This window comes from Pinus tabuliformis, chromosome 8 (genome assembly GCF_031772625.1).
Source record: "Pinus tabuliformis cultivar Carrire ecotype Pingquan chromosome 8, CPIR1, whole genome shotgun sequence".
Taxonomy (NCBI): Eukaryota; Viridiplantae; Streptophyta; class Pinopsida; order Pinales; family Pinaceae; genus Pinus; species Pinus tabuliformis.
In genome coordinates, this window is record NC_142294.1 from 175,055,044 (window position 1) to 175,074,702 (window position 19,659).

Below are 19,659 nucleotides of genomic sequence, written 5' to 3' on the forward strand. Positions count from 1 at the left end.
ATTCGAAAAATAGACCTGGTACAAGTAGAGAGTTAGAGGGGAACACTCAAGTTCTTTCTCGAGTCCTCTTCCAGTCGGAAGACAATATTGAGGTTGAATAGCTTTCTAAGTCTATTGCATCTCCTAATTCTCCTCTTCCTCCTGATTATCCAGACATTTTATTATACGTTAGGACTCCGACCAACAAGGCTTCGAGCCTAGGTTTATATCGATCTTTTCCTACAATGACCACTGCTCAAAGCATGGCATTCATGAAAAGTGCTACGATTATGCAAAATCCAGTATCCGTACAAGGAGGAGGAACCATTTCTATACCTTTTGTTACTCCTAGCACTGTTATATTTGGTTCTACTTCCATTCCATCTTTGAGTGGAAGTTCTCAAGTTGTTGCCTATGGCATTGGCTTTTTCCCTTTTGGAATGTCGACCAGTGCAATTCCTTCAATTCCTTTAAGTATTCCATCAATTGCCTCCACATCCATGGAAAGTGGATCATCTTCTTTTCAGGGTTTCTCGTTTTGGGGTGGTCATATACCACATTCCAATCCAACTTTGGGATCAATGCCTTTTTCCTCTACGAGTCAAAGTTATAATCCATTTCAAAGTTAGACAAACCCTACTGTTAGTGGGTTAGGAGTCGGGAATAAATCTTATTTCAGAAAACAAGGGAATATGTCATATTCTTCTGTCAATTCTTTATATAACTACTCTCCCTATGCTAATGCATGGAACCCTTACCAAGGGATCTCTGCTCCTTTTAACACTTCTCTAGAGGGAAACTTTACTATTTACGGAGGTTTTTCGGCAGGAGTTGATCAAACTCCATTTTTTTTGGACCACAAGGAGCTCCTTATGGATTAGTTGGGTATACGAGTTACTTCAGGCAACCTGGTGCATTCACAAATCCAATCCATTCTTTTCAGAACATTGGAAGTTCCACACACACCGGGTGGAATCCTCAGGGTATGCCATGACTCCCTTTGCTGGCAACATTAAACTTGCCAGATCTCTCTAAATTGACTAATGATCTGATTAGGTATAACCCAGTTTGGCCTCCAGTCCCAACCAAACTTCCCTCAGATATACCAAAATTCGAGGGGAAAACTGGTGAAGATCTGGGTGACCACGTAACCACTTTCCACTTATGTTGATCATCCAACTCCTTGATAGACAATTCAATTAGGTTGATATTATTTCAATGTACCCTAACTGGAAATGCGGCTAAGTTGTACATAGAACTGCCAAGGGACACCTTCACTTCTTTCGGAAATTTGACTACTATCTTTTTGAACCATTTTCAATTTCTTGTCTGATATGATGCTGGAATTGAGCTTCTGGTTAATTTCCAACAGGATCAGGAAACTCACTTTTCCGATCATATCCAGTAATGGAGGAGAAGGAAGAGGCTCATTAAAGCTGATATTCCACAAGAATTCCTTCTTCAATGGTTTCTTAAATCATTACAACTTGAGATCTCTAGGACGTGTCTCTCTATGATGTTTTCACTGAAGAGTGGGCTATTTCCAAAGCCCAACAGTTGGAACTTATATATTCTTAGTCTGGGTTCTTCAAAAAATTCTACCTGACGCTCCTAGATCCAAGGTGGATATAGCCAAACCAAAATGAGGTCCCCATTTTGACGGGCTAGTCGGATCAATTGATGCCAACATGGCTAACCTACTTAATCAATTGCAGTAGTTGTCTTTACAAAATTCTTCTTCTATGCAGGCATCATCGTCTGTATCTACACCTTCCCAACCGACATCTATAAATTCCATCCAAACTTCTAACCCCAAAGGAAAACAACAATCCGATGGAAAGAAGAAAGGACGGGGTAGGAAAAAGAGCTAGGATGGGAAGGGAAATGTAAAAAAACCCGACAATTATGTCAGAGGGGGTATGACAGAGTCCATGAAAAAAGTAAAATTTCCATGCAAGTTATGCAATGGGGATCATTTGACTCATCTTTGCCCTAATATCTAAGATGCTTAGCGCTTTTTAATGCAACAGGGGTCCTCTAGCTCCCAGTTTGTCCTCACTAACCCTTTTCCCCAAGGGAAGCAATTACTTGCTGGCGCAAACACTAATGCTAGTAATCCCATAGGGGGTGACCAGGAAGGGAATAATTCATCAAATGTCTACATGATGAGTTTGCATATCGACGTTGTTATGCGATCACATGATTATAGTGAATCAGAATCATCTAAGGCTAATTCTGCTTTCGATGCCTCAGAGTCGCTCCAGATTGAGAGGCGCTATGTTGAGTCTATACCTCAGATATTGAAAGGCTCCGCAAAGTGCTTGACCATTAACCCAAATGCTAGGGCAGCCCAAAAGTACTTGATTGTAGAAGATTTGGCTCAGAGTCATTGTGTTATGTCAATGTTGGAGGTACTCCAGTCATGCCCCACTTAGAGAAGTGCATTACTCTTGGAAATCAGAGCAGTAGATCCAAAAAAATATCTTGTGCTCACTTTTGATATGTCAAATGTCAGAAAGAGACTGCCCCATCATATGGCTTTTCGGATAAAGTCCACATATCAAAAGACCAACATCTTTCGAACCGTTATTGTTGAGGGAGCTTCCACATGTGTGATTTCCATGTCATGTTGGAAGGCCATTGGATCACCTCAAGTTGCTCCTTCGATGACTCTATTGATGGCATTTGATGTACATTATCATAGTCCACACAGGATTATTCCAGCCTTTCCCATCTATGTTGGGGGAAAGGTGGTAAATATTGAGGTAGAAATAGTCAATGCGAATCTAGATTACAACCTCCTCTTAGGCAAGAATTTTATTTACGAGATGGATGCCATAATTTCATTATTATTTCGCATCCTTTGTTTTCCTCATGAGGGGAGGATTGTAAAAGTTGATCAGATGGACTATTCTCCGGGTGACTCCCATGCATCTTCTGGCTCTACTGTTCCATTGGTGAACAATCCTAGGCAACCTATAGAGAATTTAGGAATTGGGATGTACTCTTCTTTAATGGGTACTTTTGATCTTCCTACTCCTTCAACTAGAATCAATGTTATTTCAACCTCCAAGGGACCTTCTCAAAGAGAGTTCTTTCGAGTTCATTATTTTCTGGACCCTTGGCCTTTACCTCTGTCTAACACCACATTAGATGGAGGGCAAGTAGGTGGAATGGTATGTCCTATGTCTGTAGCAAAAATTGCTTATCATTCTATTGTTAATTTTGCAGACTTCCATCCTATTCCTTTGTCACTAGAGGAGTTAGATGGATATGTGTCTTAGTCTTACCATCTGAGGAATAAATCCTAGAAGTAATGATGGGTGTTGATAGACCATGGGATGATCTATTGCAAGAAATTGAGTCAAGTTTGTCCAGCCCTTCTACTACCGATGTTCATACAATTTTAAACCCTTTGGCCCCAACATAGTTTTCTGCCGAAGGTAACATGTCTGTTATCTCACAAACTGTACTGGTGAACATCTCTAGGAATCCTAACATAATCAAAATGTCTTCATTGGAGCTGATTTTTCCCCTAAAGAAATTCAAACTTATACCGATCTCTTCAATGAGTTTCGTGATGTGTTCGCTTGGTCTTATGAGGAAATGCCTAGAATAGATCCATCTATTGTCCTACATGAGATCAAGACATATGAAAATGCTAAACCTATTCTTAAAAAACTTCAACCGGTTAATCCTAGAAAAGCAACAACTATCAAAGCTAAAGTCGAAAAACTGCCAAAGGCGGGTTTCATATACCTTTTCCTCTAATTGTGTCGGTCTCTAATCTAGTCCCCATAGACAACAATCAAGAAACAATTCAAGTATGTATTGACTTTAGGGACCTAAATAAGGCTTTTTCAAAAGACAATTACCCCACGCCCTTTATTGATCAAATTATTGATGAATGTGAGAGTAATGAAATTTTTTCGTTCATGGATGGATTCTCTGGTTACAATCAAATTACTATTCGTCCAGAAGATCAGCACAAGACAACCTTTATTTGTCATTGGGGTATGTTTGCATACAAAAAGTTGCCTTTTGGCATCAAAAATGTTGGAGCCACTTTTTATCCAGCCATGTCTTATGCTTTTCATGACATCAAGCACATTATCGAAGCATATCTAGATGATTTAGTTTCTCGTAACTCTCAAAATATAATTGATCATCCTAATAACCTTCAGTTGATCTTTGAGCGGTGTCGTTTTTATAAAATCCGGTTGAATACAAATATGTGCATTTTCGCAGTCACATACGGACGGTTGTTAGGATTCATCGTGTCAACAAAAGGGATTCATGTTGATCCCTTCAAGGTTGAGGAAATACTTCATTTGCCTCCTCCATCTTCCATACATCAACTTCAAAGTCTCCAAGGAAAAGAAAATTTCCTGAGGAGATTTATAGCCAATTACGTTGAGATCAAAAAAGGGTTTATGCATTTTCTTAAGAAAGGGGTCCCATTTTTATGGGATGATTTCGTGCAATGATATTTTGATGCTTTGAAAAAAGAGTTAACCTCTGCTCCATTGTTGAGTCCACCTGATTATAGCAGAGATTTCCTCTTGTATCTCATTGCTGCATAATCAACCATTGGTATGGTTCTCATTCAGGAAGATGATGCCTTAAGTGAGCATGTAATCTACTATCTAAGTCGAGGCTTCATAGGTCTTGAACTATGCTATTCTCCCATTGAGAAATTATCTTTGGCAACTGTCCATGTTGTCTAGTGTCTTCGGCATTACATTCTACTTCTAAAAATGTTCTTCTTAGCAACTGTCAATACATTTTAGTTTGTTCTTAGTAGGCGAGTGATTGGGGGCAAATATAATAGATGGATGTCATTTTTCAAGAATTCGATCTCGAATTAATGTCAGCTAAATCTAAGAAATCTTTAGTATTTGCAGATTTGATATTAGAGCTGCCCTGTGAGGAAAAAATATTCACGAGGAAAGTTTTCCTGATGAACACTTATTTCTTATTTCTTCACAAGATCCTTGGTATGGGGATATCATTATATATCTCCAGACATCGAAGTTTCAGCCCACTTATTCCAAAGATGAGCACAGAAATTTGCATCACCTCGCTAATAATTATGTCATTATAGGTGACACATTATATCGTCATGGGATTGATTCAATCCTTAAGCATTGTTTAACCTTGGAAGAAACTGAGTCATTTCTTAATGATTTCCCCAGTGGAGCTTGTGGCGGTCATCTATCTAGCCTTGCAACAACCCAAAACAATTTGTGAGCAGGCTACTCTTTTCCTTCGATCTTCAAAGACTATATTGAAGCGGTAAAAATATACCATCCTTGTTAGGTCTGTACTCGAAAAATGTGCGTGCATCTAGCTCTGTTTTTCCTTGTTATCACCGTCAGTCCTTTCATGAAGTGGGGCATTGATTTTACTACTTGTAATCTACCTTTGACAAGAAATCATAAGCACATCATAGTGGCAGTAAACTAATTTACGAAGTGGCCTGAGGCCATGCCTACTTTTAAGAATGACAGTGAAACAATGGCCTTGCTTTTATTCAATCAAGTTATTTCCCGGTTTGGTATCCCTAAAGAGATTGTCACTAATCATGGTAGTCATTTCCAAAATCAATTGATGTCTGAATTGGCTCTCAAGTTTGATTTCTTGCAGTAGCATTCATCTTTGTATTATCCTCAGGCCAATGGGTAGGTTGAAGCTGTGAAAAAAACCCTTAAAATCATCCTGCAAAGGATGATTAACAAATCTAGATCCAATTGGCACATCATGTTGTATCTGGCACTTTGGGCATATCGAACATCAATTAAGACTGCCACTGGCTTTACTCCTTTTCAACTGGTTTACGGGTTGGAATCTATCTTTCTTGTTGAATGTGAAATTCCTTCCCTTAAACTAGTTGTTGAACTTCTTCTAAAGACTTCTAGTCTCGAGGAGTGCCTCGTTCATTTGGAGCATCTTGATGAGCAGCGTCAAGATGCCGCCACAATAAACGAAGCCCATAAAAAAAGGGTAAAAACTCAATATGATAAAGTTGTCCATCCTAGAAATTTTTCTGAAGGTGACCTTGTCCTAGTCTATGATCAAGACAAAGACACCTTGGGGGCAGACAAGTTTAAGTCTATGTGGTATGGTCCCTTTATAGTCAAGCGAGTTTTGAAAAAGGGAGCTTATGAATTAATTGAATTTGAAGGAAACAAGTTGGTGGAACCCAGAAATGGGCTCTACCTTGAGAAGTACTTTGCTTAGGCTTCAGCCGAGCACTTACTTGTTTGTATATATTGTATGTTTGTACATATCTATCTATTGGTTTTAGTGATGTTGATATTTTTGATATTCATTGGCAAGTATTGATGGATGATTCAATACACTTAGGCTTCACCGATGGTGCGAGTAGGCATAGCCGAAACCTTTCTTCCACGGCTTGGGTGATTTATTATCCATCTGGCCAGTTGATGGTTTCGAAAGGAGTGTGTATCAGTATACTTTGAATAATATTTCCAAATATACTGCCATTATTAAGTTTCTATCCGAAGCGATATCTCTTGATATTGATTCGTTAGTGGTTTATTTAGACTCACAACTGGTGGTATCTTAGGGGAATAACATTTATCGGGTACGAGATCCCTATTTTTATTACCAATTTCTGAGAGTATGATTGTTGCAATGATCATTTGTTTATATCACATTTGTTCACATTCCATGATCATAAAATTCCTTACTAGATTCTATTGCTAATCAAGCATTGGACTGGCATATATATCATTCATCAAATTAAAAAACATAAAAAATAATAGAAGTATCATCTGTATATATGATCATCATAAAATCGCATGTACATAGATAAAGTATTTGTGTCCAAAATAATATACAAAAATCTGAACAAAAGGCCCTACAAAATTTGGGCTTATGCCCATCATCATGTCTAATCATAAAAATATCTGATCATCTATCTCACTAGCTCAGGATGAGCAACTAGAAAATAAATAACGGCCGCATTGGCCACACGCTGAAATAGTCACACCGAGCATCTCCTCAGGTAAGTCCTCTATGGTTATCATGGGTACTTGGTGAGTCAGTTTCACCAAGTTCCTCTGAACTGCATGGAGAACTCTCTCTATCTCAGCTACATCCCCTTCGACATCTCTTCCATGATGCCTATGTCGGAAAATTCGTCATGTCTCGCTGGCCCCACATCTGAAACATGATAATATTTTATAAGTGTCTTGTCTCATAAAAATATTTTTAAGTTCATTTATATTAAAAATCCAAAAAATCTTAAGAAATTCAAAAAATAAAAAATTGTTACCTATGGCACCCCATGCTGCATCTGGTGGTAATACTAAATCTGGATCTCCCCGAAAATCCATTCTGGCATAGGGGTAGTCGTCAACTGTGATGACCTGTTGATCCCACCATGCGAAAAACTCGTCATCAAAAGTCATCCTGGGGACATCACCACCCCCTAGGCGTTTCATCAGGTCAGCCCATCTGCCCATCCGCAGATCCCTCGGGTTGCTGATGGTCGATAATACCTTGGGTCGAAGCCCAGGTACTTTCTCAAAGAAGAATGAGCATAAGATTGTGCCATATCTGAAATTCTTTGTCTAACCCTTTTGAATGGAAGTGAGTTGGTTCTTCATGTTGGTCAGTAGAGGTGTACACCAATCAAACATAGTAGTGAGGCATTCCACTGCTAGGCTCATGGATATACACGAGACATGATGTAAAGTAACAGAACCGTTTACCTTGGCGATGGTAAATAGTAGGATTTTCACTTCCAATCTTTTCAGGATGACCAGGACAGTATATGTGGATGTAGTCTTCTACACTAAGACTACCTCTCGTCCTTCTAGTAGAATGCACTATCTCTCCCCTTCGAGAAAGACTGGTAATGAAGTAAATATCTTCTGTCTCAATCCTCAGGGGCATCTAATCAACCATGAATGCATCATCCTCTGCACTCTAGTAATGAATCAACAACTCAAGAAATCGTGTATTTTCCTTCATGTTTGGCATTTTAAAGAATTTTAGCAAGCCACAACCTCTCAAAGCATCTAAGTCATTTTGATCCTCCATTACTTGGTTATCAATGGCACTATGCTCCCTTTCTCGCCAGGTGATTGTCATCCTGCCCAAAAAAGATGTTTCAAATCATTAGATTTATGTTTTAAATTTTTTACTTGTGCACACGCGAGTTCCCTTTTTACACAGTCGCATGTAGGGCCCTCATATATGTGGGTTACCTGTATTCAACCCACATGTACGAAGAGTTGAAATTTTTAACATATTTTCCTACGGTCAAATTATTAAAAAAAACATCTAAAAAGTATCACAAATGATTAAAAGCATGATAAAAGGGTTACCTGGAAGTTTTGGAGTGATTTGAACGGTTGGATTTGACGGAGGAATTTTGTTTTAGTTTGTTTCCACAACTCCTTTCTCAAAACACAAATGACAAAAATGTGAGTCCAGAAGTCCTTATATAGGTTGCAAAATGAAAATTATTTTGTCAAAAGTTGATTTTTATCTTATGGACTTTTTGAACTTTTGGCTTGGAGTGTCGGGAATGGGTTATCTTTATAGGAAATTTTGGAGATTTCTTCGAGAAAGCATTTTGGTCCCATGACTGCAAATCCATCATGGCAGGTATCATTTTCTTACTGGCATATAGGTTAGGGAATACCACTTTCCGTTGCATTTTACATACTAGCCTCCATATTTCGATATGGTTTCCATAGGGTTGACCCCATCATGTCTTGGTTCACAAACCATTTTCACTCTCCAACTTTAAAATCATGATGTGATGGTAGAGCCAAACTTTACATCGGCATCTTAGTCAGATCCTCGCTCACATTTGTTGCACATGCTACTATATTGAGTAGGCTTGGGAGTCCTCTTTAGTCCCACCGTGACTTGTGCATTGAAGACTCATTCTTATTCTTTTGTGATGTTTTCTGGCCTTATACCGTAGAGGCTCCTTTGTGTTGAGTTTTACTGCTGCATTGCATATTGACTATTTTCACCTTTTGGCCTTGAGTCGGCTTCACTTGGACTCGTGTTTAAGCCACTTTTCGACCATGTCTTTTGCAAAATCAACCTTGCAATCAATTAGCCTCTGTGACTTGGTGTACCCTTTTACCTGTTGAAAGAACATTCCTTTGAGTGTCCTTGACCAGTTTCGCTACCTTGCATTAAGCATAGGAAAGCTCCCCTCCTAGGAACTAGAGCATTTTTTTTTCGACACTCGTTCTTTCCACTGTACTATATCATTCTTTTATTCTTTTTCAAGCTTCATATAAAAGAAAAAGACAAAAAAAATTATATATTCCAAAAAGAGCCGGAACGGAACATTATTTCTGGATTTAACGATAGCTAGAGTCAGTTATGTCACCCTTGAACAAAGCACTCTGTTAGCACTCAGAACGTACCTCAAGGCTGAGAAGAGGCAACTCCCAGGTAACCACAGACCAAGCGTTCGATTTGGCATCTATCCCTGCCAAACCAGAGAGGGCTCTCTCTTTGCCAACAAGATGTGGATGCAATAAATGAAATTGTAGGCTAGCTATGGAGTATGGGGATTTGTTTGAAAGGTTTTGGGTCGAAAAGGCAAGAGAAAGGATGATTGGGCTATGGAGTCGATGCCAGTTTTTGCCGGTAAACTTGGGGCAACGTAAGTGCCATGTTTAGCCAGATAGAAGATTTCAAATGTGAGAAGAATAGGTGAGAAAGCCTCCTGCCCTATAGGCATCAAACAGGCGATGGATCTACAGTAGCAGCGTTAGACAAAAGAGAAACATGAGGTTGCTCAACAGAGCATCTAGCAAAGGATGAATTCTGCAAACAGAACCATTACATCTAACAAGAAAATCATCATCAAAGGAGCATCATAGGGAATGGATTCCTAACACATCTCTTAGATAATGTTGTAACAAGGTAGAGAAAACAAAATATGTAAGTGAATGATAGGAAAAACATACTGAAAAGGAAACACCATGATGGATCCTAGGTCCAAAGGGCAAAAAATTCTTTATTAAAATGATATTCAAGAAACTTTACACAGTGCCAAGCAGCCTCTCTCTGCTACAAAAATCGAACCTCTATCTTTTAAAAATAATCCTATATATACTAAATTACAAATCTATTTTTATTTCCTCAACTTAGGAAATAAAAAATTAAAAATAAAATCCTAATCATAAAACTATATTATAAACTAATTTGCAACTAAAATCCTAAATTATCTCGAGAACCATGAGAAGTATCTTTTGAAAACCCAAATTATGTAAAGGTTTGCCAAGTGGACTAATATTACTATATCTACTCCTTTAGGTGTGGAACCATATTCCACAAAATCTTCCTTTGACTGCCACCTTGCACCTGCCTGCACAAATTTTGGAGTTGTTTGATCAACCTGTTGTTCTTGTTCCTCCTTGGATGTTCTCTTTCTACCATTTGTACCCAGATTTATGCGAGCTATACAATAACTGTAATATCATCCATATAAAGTCATATTCTAGCATCTACTTTAGTATTTCTCTAATTTTAGCTACCAAAAGCAGGAGGAAATACAAATATCAATGACTTATTTAATCATAAAACTCACATTCCTATCCCATTTATGAGCTACAGAGAAGAAATTAAATGGTTGTTTAACATCTTTGTTACTTTTCCAGCTTGATGACAAAGGATTCTAATGGTGGCAACTCACTAATTAACTCTTTCCAGTCAGGCACTCCCCGACCAGATTTTCGAACACGACCATCCAAATGCAAGACAATAAACACATATTCTCCTAGAGTTACTCCTTCAGAGTCTTGTTGCTCACAAAACCAACTTTCCCATTCATTAGGAGAAACAACCTCTAACTTGAATCGTTTTTCAACTTGTGCTATTGACTTGGAAGTAATATCTTGCAATCGTTTTTCAAATTCGCCATTGGATGAAGTTTTGACAAGATTATTGCGAAACTTCTTAGCTCTTTGAATTGTTCTATCTAATAGATCTTTTTCCCCTGTCAACAGGATGAGTTGTAGCCCGTAACTGTACAAGCTCTACAACACGATCAGTTGATAGGCACAAAGGCAACCTTGAAAGAATTTCATCTCAGGAAATTTGGGCAATTTGTCCCTCTTCTTTCCTATTATCCTAGATGAAGAGTGCCACAAGTATGACAATAAATCTTCTTGAAGTTGCTTGAACTCAGGCATAGCCCTAAAGCGAGCAATGTCTGGATCATTGAGAATCACACTAAATTTAAGATTGTAATACCACAAAGCCTTCCATAAAGCTTCTGCAGCTTTTGTTCCTTCTTCTCTGTAGGCATGGAAACATGCTTTATTATATAAAGTAGCAGTGGCTTCCTCTGGATTTGGGTCTAGAGAATGTTCCTTTTTAAATTGAACAAGGGCATCTTTTACATGTTGTTCTATTTTTTTTCCAGGTGTAAGAGCTGCGCGTAGGGCCACACTCCAGAAGCGCAGCGCCATCACTAGATAGGCTTGGTTTTTGATTTCTCGACCTTGTGTGTGTCATGGATGCAGGGGCGCTGAGATTTGGAGCTGAGCTGGGCCTTCGTTCTCATCATAAGCATGACAAAAAAAACAAGAATCCTTGGAACCAATACGCAAGTTTCAATGCCTACAATTTTTCTTCTTTCTTTCTCAATTTTTCTGCCTTCTCCTCTGCCAATTGTTTTACGAAACTAAGGAATTGAACAAAACAAGTTTCTCAGTGTTGTAGCAAAACTGTCCTCTCTCCTCACATCATGTCGGGACTCTGCAAAAGCTTTGAATCTCTGAAGCTCTGGCAGCACAACTGCCTCAAAATCTGGCCTGTCCCTGCGCCACATCTCAACACATTTTAATGCAAGTTTGGCTAGCTCCATAGCTTCCCTAATAGGCCAATCTGTAACAGATTGATCCAGAATATTTTTGAACGAGCCCCTCTCGACAGCCCTTTCCACATCATGAGCAATCCCCATTGGTTTTCTAGCAGTCAATAATTGGAGGAGTACTACTCCAAAAGCATAGAGATCAGACTTGGTTCCAAGTATCCCTGTTCGCTGATACTCTGGGTCAATATAACAAAATGTGCCTAAGGTTGTGGTGTTCCTGTACAGTGTAAGACTGCCCGAGACCATTGGAGGAACAAGCTTGGCCAGGCCCACATCACCTATTTTGCTCACAAAGTTCTGATCAAGCAAAAATATTTGTTGGTTTTAGGTCACGATGAACTAATGGCCTAGGCTTGGAACTATGTAAATAGAGCAACCCAGTGGCTATTTCTGAAGCAATACTAAATCATGTATATCATGGAAGAGGTGGTGTTGCTCCATTGTGAAATAAATGATCCTCCAAACTTCCATTTGACATATATTCATATACCAAACATCCAAGTTCTGGACAAGCTCCAAGCAGCAAAACTATATGGGGATGTTGTATACGGCTAAGAACTTCAACCTCTTGTTGAAATTGTTTCCACCCTTGGGTTGCATCTGGGTGAAGAGCCTTGACAGCCACTAGGCTATTATCCAATGTACACTTGTAGACAGACCCATATGAGCCCTCTCCAACCTTATTTGATTCTGAAAAGAAATCTGTTGCTGCCTCAATTTCTTCTATGGAGTATTGCTTGAATGCTTGAACAGTCAAAGGAAACGCATCCTCAACTTTTCTACTCTTTGATTTAGTTATAGCTATGAAGTCGGCAACCCTCCTTTGTTGTGCCTCAATTTCTGCTATTTTAGCCGCTCCTTCATGTCTGCATCATGCCTTGCTTTCTCTTCTGCATCTATTACGCCTACAAATTCTTCTCTTTCCTTTGTTGCTTCCACTTTCTTTAGCTCTTCCATTCTCTGAATGTGCATCTCTCTGGCGTTTTGTGTGCTGACTGCTTCTTCACATGCTTGGTTGTACATCTCACGAAGCCGTTTTAGTTCAAGCTCCAACTTTTCTAGCTCGTTTTCAAGCTGTGACTTCATAGACGTGCTTGGCAGTGAGGATGTGCCTGAATAATTATCAAATGATGGAGATCGCTCATCACTGTCCTCACTAGTCATCTTGATTCCCATTTTACTCTTGATATTCTTAAAATCAAGAAGCGTGGTTGATTTCCCAACTAGAGGTTCTGCCTCTTCTTGAAAATTGCAAGTCCTCGAGATAATTTCATTGTTGGCCCTGCTTGACTCTAAAGAAGCAGCTGATTTCACTGAAGAGAGTTTTCCTTTTGATATAACATATACAATACAAAAACTTGGAACAATCTTTGCCACCCTTGCTGGTACATCAGGGACCATGACCCTCCTACAAAACAATCTATTTGACAAATATTATAAGCTCAGGGAACGATCATGAAGATAATGTTAGGACGAATGTTAAGATGAATGAAGATAGCTTGGCTCACAAACGTTGGCTCAAAAATATCCATGTCTTCCTCACAGCCATGCGCTCTGCAAAGTGATTACTTGCAGAAAGGACCCCAATGAAAAGATCTATCGGACCCTCTAGCAAAGGAGGAGCTTTTCATTTATTTGACATGTCAAGTATTCTTTGAGTTTAAAAGCTTGGAAGAGATGTAAGTAAGGATGACATCAAACACTGAATGAACATCTATAAATCTTCAAGTAATTCCTCTCTAGGACGATGAGACCAACAGTTGTAAACTTTTCACCAGCAATATCCCTGTCAACAATGTACAGTTCCCTCTACACATGATATCTCTTTCAATCAAAGTAGAGAAACGAGCTCGCCATATGTTGATATGAGGATTAATAGCACAAAAATAAACCTAAAATGCTATGTTCTTTCCTTCTCTATGACAATCGAGCCACTGAAATCTCCTAGTTTCCTCAAGATCATTAAACACATAAACAGCTAAATGGGGAGATCTTTGATTCAATCACTCATTCGGTCATATATTTTGATCTAGAAGCCGGTTTTGGGAGTGTGATATACCGCTAGAAATATTTTTCTGAGCTGCTCCTGATGAACACACTTATGACATGTTTTGTGTTGAATATCATGTCAAAAACATCTAATAAAACCAAACCTAGTAAGAGGTCATGTTGATCCCTGGTGACAGGCTGCGAAGAATGGAACTAACATCAGCCTTATTGGGGATGGCAGCTCCTTGGAGCTATCAAGAACACCATAGACCAAGTTCCTCATCCATTGGGCAATACGGTCAAATAGAGGCAAACTCAAAACAACTTATACCAATCTACAAACATAGATACACTGCAACCTATACATACACAATACCAAAAACTGATATGTTGCCTTGGGCAGCTTATTTATTTACAAGTCTACCCTACTCTGATGCAAAATCAATAGATCGAGTGATGTTATATTGCTAGATAAACCAATCAAGTAACTGTGACAAGGATGCTTCTTGGAAGTGCTTCAACCAGGACACAACTGGAAAGGTTGACAGCCATCCATGCACAAACTGAGTTTGGCTATGTGAAAGACAATCTGAATTATCCATCAAACTGAAAAACTTTCCATGTACACTGCAATAGGATCAAAGAAACCAAACTCTGTTTGCTGCCCTAACTCCTCAATACATGCTTCTAATTGCAAACCATAAATGCAAATATCCACGGGTAGCCTTACCTTTTCTTCTTTGGGAGCAGGGAGAGTTTCCAAGAACTGTTTAGGGTCTTGGAAATCATATGATTCAATTTGAACATCCAATAGTTCAATTTCATTTTCTAATCTTTCAGCAACTAAGCCAAGAAAACAATATTTTCTTTCAGGTGTGAGTCGGCTGGATTTCAAACTAAGAAACACTGATGTGGAGAAATTCTGATCAATATGAAATTTTGCTAACTCATCCCTTAAAATCAATAACATTTAACTAGATAATGGATTTTCCAGATACCCTATCATTGGTGATTACCATCAATGTTCATAGATTTAGATTCTTTGGTAGTGAAGTCGAAGCTCGGGATCTTGAACAATGGAGTCATCAGGTAGATGATTTCATCCTTCATATGTGTCTGACTGTTGTCCACCATCAGCAATCAGATCTACAACTTGAATGATATTTCCTGGAGAAGATTTCTCACCTCATCCCCGGCAATGGCACCAATATGTTAGCACTCAAAATGTACCTCAAGGCTGAGAAGAGGCAATGAGGTAACCATAGACCAAGCTTTTGATCTGGCATCTAGCCCTGCCAGACCAGAGAGGGCTCTCTCTTTTTCAACAAGATGTGGCTGTAATAAATGAAATTTTAGGCTAGCTATGGAGTATGGGGATTTGTTTGAAAGGTTTTGGGTTGAAATAGCAAGAGAAAGGACGATTGGGCTATGGAGTTGATGCCAGTTTCTGCTGGAAAACTTGGGGCAAAGTAAGTTCCATGTTTAGTTGGAGAGAAGATTGCAAATGTGAGAAGAATAGGTGAGAAAACCCACTGCCTTGCATGCATCAAACAGGGGATGGATCTATAGTAGCAGCATTAGACGAAAGAGAAACACAAGGTTTCTCAAGAGAGCATATAGCAAAGGATGAATTCTGCAAACACAACCATTACATATAACAACAAAATCATCATGAAAGCAGCATCAAAAGGAATGGATTCCTAACACATCTCTTAGATAATGTTGTAACAAGGTAGATAAAAAAAAAATATGTAAGTGAATGACAAGAAAAACATACTGAACAGGAAACACCATAATGGATCCCAGGTCCAAGGGCAAAAACTGCTTTATTAAAATGATATTCAATAAACTTTACATGGTGCCAAGCAGCCTCTCTTTGCTGCAAAAATCAAACCTCTATCTTTTAAAAATAATCCTGTATATACTAAATTACAAATCTGTTTTTATTTCCTCAATATAGGAAATGAAAAATCAAAAATAAAATTAAAAATAAAATCCTATCATAAAACTCTATTATAAACTAATTTGCAACTAAAATCCCAAATTATCTCGAGAACCATGAGAAGTATTTTTTGAAAACCCAAATTATGTAAAGGTTTGCCAAGTGGATTAATATTACTATATCTGCTCCTTCAGGTGTGGAACCATATTCCATAAAGTCTTCCCTTTGACTGCCACCTTCCACCTACCTGCACAAATTTTGGAGTTGTTTGATCAACCTGTTGTTCTTGTTCCTCCTTGGATGTTCTCTTTCTTCCATTTGTACCTAGATTTCTGCGAGCTATACAATAACTGTAATATCATCCATATAAAGTCATATTCCAGCATCTACTTTAGTATTTCTCTGATTTTAGCTACCAAAAGTAGGAGGAAATACAAATATCAATGACTTATTTAATGATAAAACTCACATTCCTATCCCATTTATGAGCTACAGAGAAGAAATTAAATGGTTGTGTAACATCTTTGTTACTTTTCCAGCTTGTTGACAAAGGATTCTAATGGTGGCAACTCATTAATTAACTCTTTCTAGTCAGGCACTCCCTGACCAGATTTTCGAACACGACCATCCAAACACAAGACAATAAACACATATTCTCCTAGAGTTACTCCTTCAGAGTCTTGTTGCTCACAAACCCAACTTTCCCATTCATTAGGAGAAACAACCTCTACCTTGAATCATTTTTCAACTTGTGCTATTGACTTGGAAGCAATATCTTGCGTTCATTTTTCAAATTCACCACTGGATGAAGTTTTGACAAGATTATTACGAAACTTCTCAGCTCTTTGAACTGCTCTATTTACCACATCTTTTTCCCCTGCCAAAATTATAGCACGAGTTGTAGCCCATAACTGTACAAGCTCTACAACACCATCAGTTGATAGGCATAAAGGCAACCTTGAAAGAGTTTCCTCCTGGGAAATTTGGGCAATTTGTCCCTCTTCTTTCCTATTATCCCAGATGAAGAGTGCCATGAGTATGACAATACATCTTCTTGAAGTTGCTTGAACTCAGGCATAGCCTGAAATGGAGCCATGTCTGGATCATTGAGAATCACACTAAATTTAAGATTGTAATCTTGCAAAGCCTTCCGTAAAGCTTCTGCAACTTTTGTTCCTTCTTCTTTGTAGGCATGGAAATAGGCTTTATCATATAAAGCAGCAATGGCTTCCTCTGTATTTGGGTCTAGAGAAAGCGCCATTTTAAATTGAACAAGGGCATCTATTACCTATTGTTCTATTTGTTTCCTAGGTGTAAGCACTACGCGTAGGGCCACACTCTAGAAGCACAGTGCCATAGCTAAATGGGCTTGGCTTTTGATTTCTCAACCTTGTGTGTGTTGTGGATGTAGGGGCATTGAGATTTGGAGCTTAGCTGGGCCTTCGTTATCATCGTAAGCATCACAAAACAAACAAGAATCCTTGGAACCAATACGCAAGTTTCAATTCCTGCAATTTTTCTTCTTTCTTTCTAAGTTTTTATGCCTTCTCCTCTCCCAATTATTTTACGAAACTAAGGAATTGGACAGAACAAGTTTCTCAGTGTTTTAGCAGCACTGTCCTCTCTCCTCACATCATGTCGGGACTCTGCAAAAGCTTTGAATCCCTAAATCTCTGGCAACATAACTTCCTCAAAATCTAGCCCATCCCTGCGCCGCATCTCAACACATTTTAATGCAAGTTTGGCTAGCCCATAGCTTCCGTAACAGGCCAATCTGTAACAGATTGATCTAGAATATTTTTGAATGAGCCCCTCTCGACAACCCTTTCCACATCATGAGCAATCCCCATTGGTTTTCTAGCAGTCAATAATTGGAGGAGTACTACTCCAAAAGCATAGAGATCGGACTTGGTTCCAAGTATCCCTGTTTGTTGATACTCTGGGTCAACATAACAAAATTTGCCTGAGGTTGTGGTGTTCCTGTACAGTGTAAGACTGCCTGAGACCATTGGAGGAACAAGCTTGGCCACGCCCACATCACCTATTTTCCTCACAAAGTTCTGATCAAGCAAAAACATTTGATGGTTTTAGGTCACGATGAACTAATGGCCTAGGCTTGGAACTATGTAAATTGAGCAACCCAGTGGCTATTTCTGAAGCAATACTAAATCATGTATATCATGGAAGAGGTGGTGTTTCTCCATTGCAAAATAAACGATCCTCCAAACTTCCATTTGACATATATTCATATACCAAACATCCAAGTTCTGGACAAGCTCCAAACAGCAAAACTATATGGGGATGTTGTATACGGCTAAGAACTTCAACCTCTTGTTGAAATTGTTTCCACCCTTAGGTTGCATCTGGGTGAAGAGCCTTGACAGCCACTAGGCTATTATCTAATGTACACTTGTAGACAGGCCCATATGAGCCCTCTCCAACCTTATTTGATTCTGAAAAGAAATTTGTTGCTGCCTCAATTTCTTCTATGGAGTATTGTTTGAATGCTTGAATAGTCAAAGGAAATGCATCCTAAACTTTTCTATTCTTTGATTTAGTTATAGCTATAAAATTGGCAACCCTCCTTTGTTGTGCCTCAATTTTTGCTATTTTAGTTGCTCCTTCATGTCTGCATCATGCCTTTCTTTCTCTTCTGCATCTATTATGACTACAAATTCTTCTCTTTCCTTTGTTGCTTTCACTTTCTTTATCTCTTCCATTCTCTGAATGCGCATCTCTCTGGCATTTTGTGCACCGACTGCTTCTTCAAATGCTTGGTTATACATCTCATGAAATCGTTTTAGTTCAAACCCCAACTTTTCTAGCTCATTTTCAAGCTGTGACTTCATAGACATGCTTGGCAGTGAGGATGTGCTTGAATAATTATCAAATGATGGAGATCGCTCATCACTGTCCTCACTAGTCATCCTGATTCCCATTACTCTTAATATTCTTAAAATCAAGAAGCATGGTTGATTTCCCAACTAGAGGTTCTGCCTCTTCTTGAAAATTGCAAGTCCTCGAGATAATTTCGTTGCTGGCCCTGCTTGACTCTAAAGAAGCAGTTGATTTCACTGAAGAGAGTTTTCCTTTTGATATAACATATACAGTACAAAAACTTGGAACAATCTTTGCCACCCTTGCTGGTACACAAGGGACCATGACCCTCCTACAAAACAATCTATTTGACAAATATTATAAGCTTAGGGAATAATCATGAAGATAATGTCAGGATGAGCGTTAGGATGAATGAAGATAGCTTGGCTCACAAATGTTGGCTCAAAAATATCCATGTCTTCCTCACATCCATGTGCTCTACAAAGTGATTACTTGCAAAATAACCCCAATGAAAAGATCTATCGGACCCTTTAGCAAAGGGGGAGCTTTTCATTTATTTGACATGTCAAGTATTCTTTGAGTGTTGAATGAACATCTATAAATATTCAAGTAATTCCTCTCTAGGACCATGAGACCAGCAACTGTAAATGTTTCACCAGCAATATCCCTGTCAACAATGTACAGTGCCCTCTGCACATGATATCTCTTTCAATCAAAGTAGAGAAACAAGCTAGCCATATGTTGAGATGAGGATTAACAAAATAGCAATAAACCTAAAATTCTATGTTCTTTCCTTCTCTATCACATCCTAGCCATTGACATCTCCTAGTTTCCTCAGGATCATTAAACACATAAATAGCTGCACGGGGAGATCTTTGAGTCAATCACTCATTCGGTCATATCTTTTGATCTGAGAGCCAGTTTTGGGAGTGTCATATACAACTGGAAAGATTTTTCCGAGTTGCTCCTGATGAACACACTTATGACATGTTTTGTGCTGAAGATCATGTGCAAAACATCTAATAAA

The 19,659-nt window shown here is 38.7% G+C and overlaps 4 pseudogenes; all 4 read right to left on the reverse strand.

Annotated features, from left to right (window-relative positions):
* Window positions 1-10,631: 10,631 nt before the first annotated feature.
* Window positions 10,632-11,456, reverse strand: LOC149234695 (protein LOW PSII ACCUMULATION 1, chloroplastic pseudogene; annotated as a pseudogene).
* A 215-nt stretch (window positions 11,457-11,671) lies between these two features.
* LOC149234696 (U-box domain-containing protein 34 pseudogene) lies at window positions 11,672-13,264 on the reverse strand (annotated as a pseudogene).
* Window positions 13,265-16,321: 3,057 nt separating this feature from the next.
* On the reverse strand, window positions 16,322-17,055 carry LOC149234697 (protein LOW PSII ACCUMULATION 1, chloroplastic pseudogene; annotated as a pseudogene).
* A 404-nt stretch (window positions 17,056-17,459) lies between these two features.
* LOC149234698 (U-box domain-containing protein 34 pseudogene) lies at window positions 17,460-18,733 on the reverse strand (annotated as a pseudogene).
* Between the last annotated feature and the right edge of the window lie 926 nt (window positions 18,734-19,659).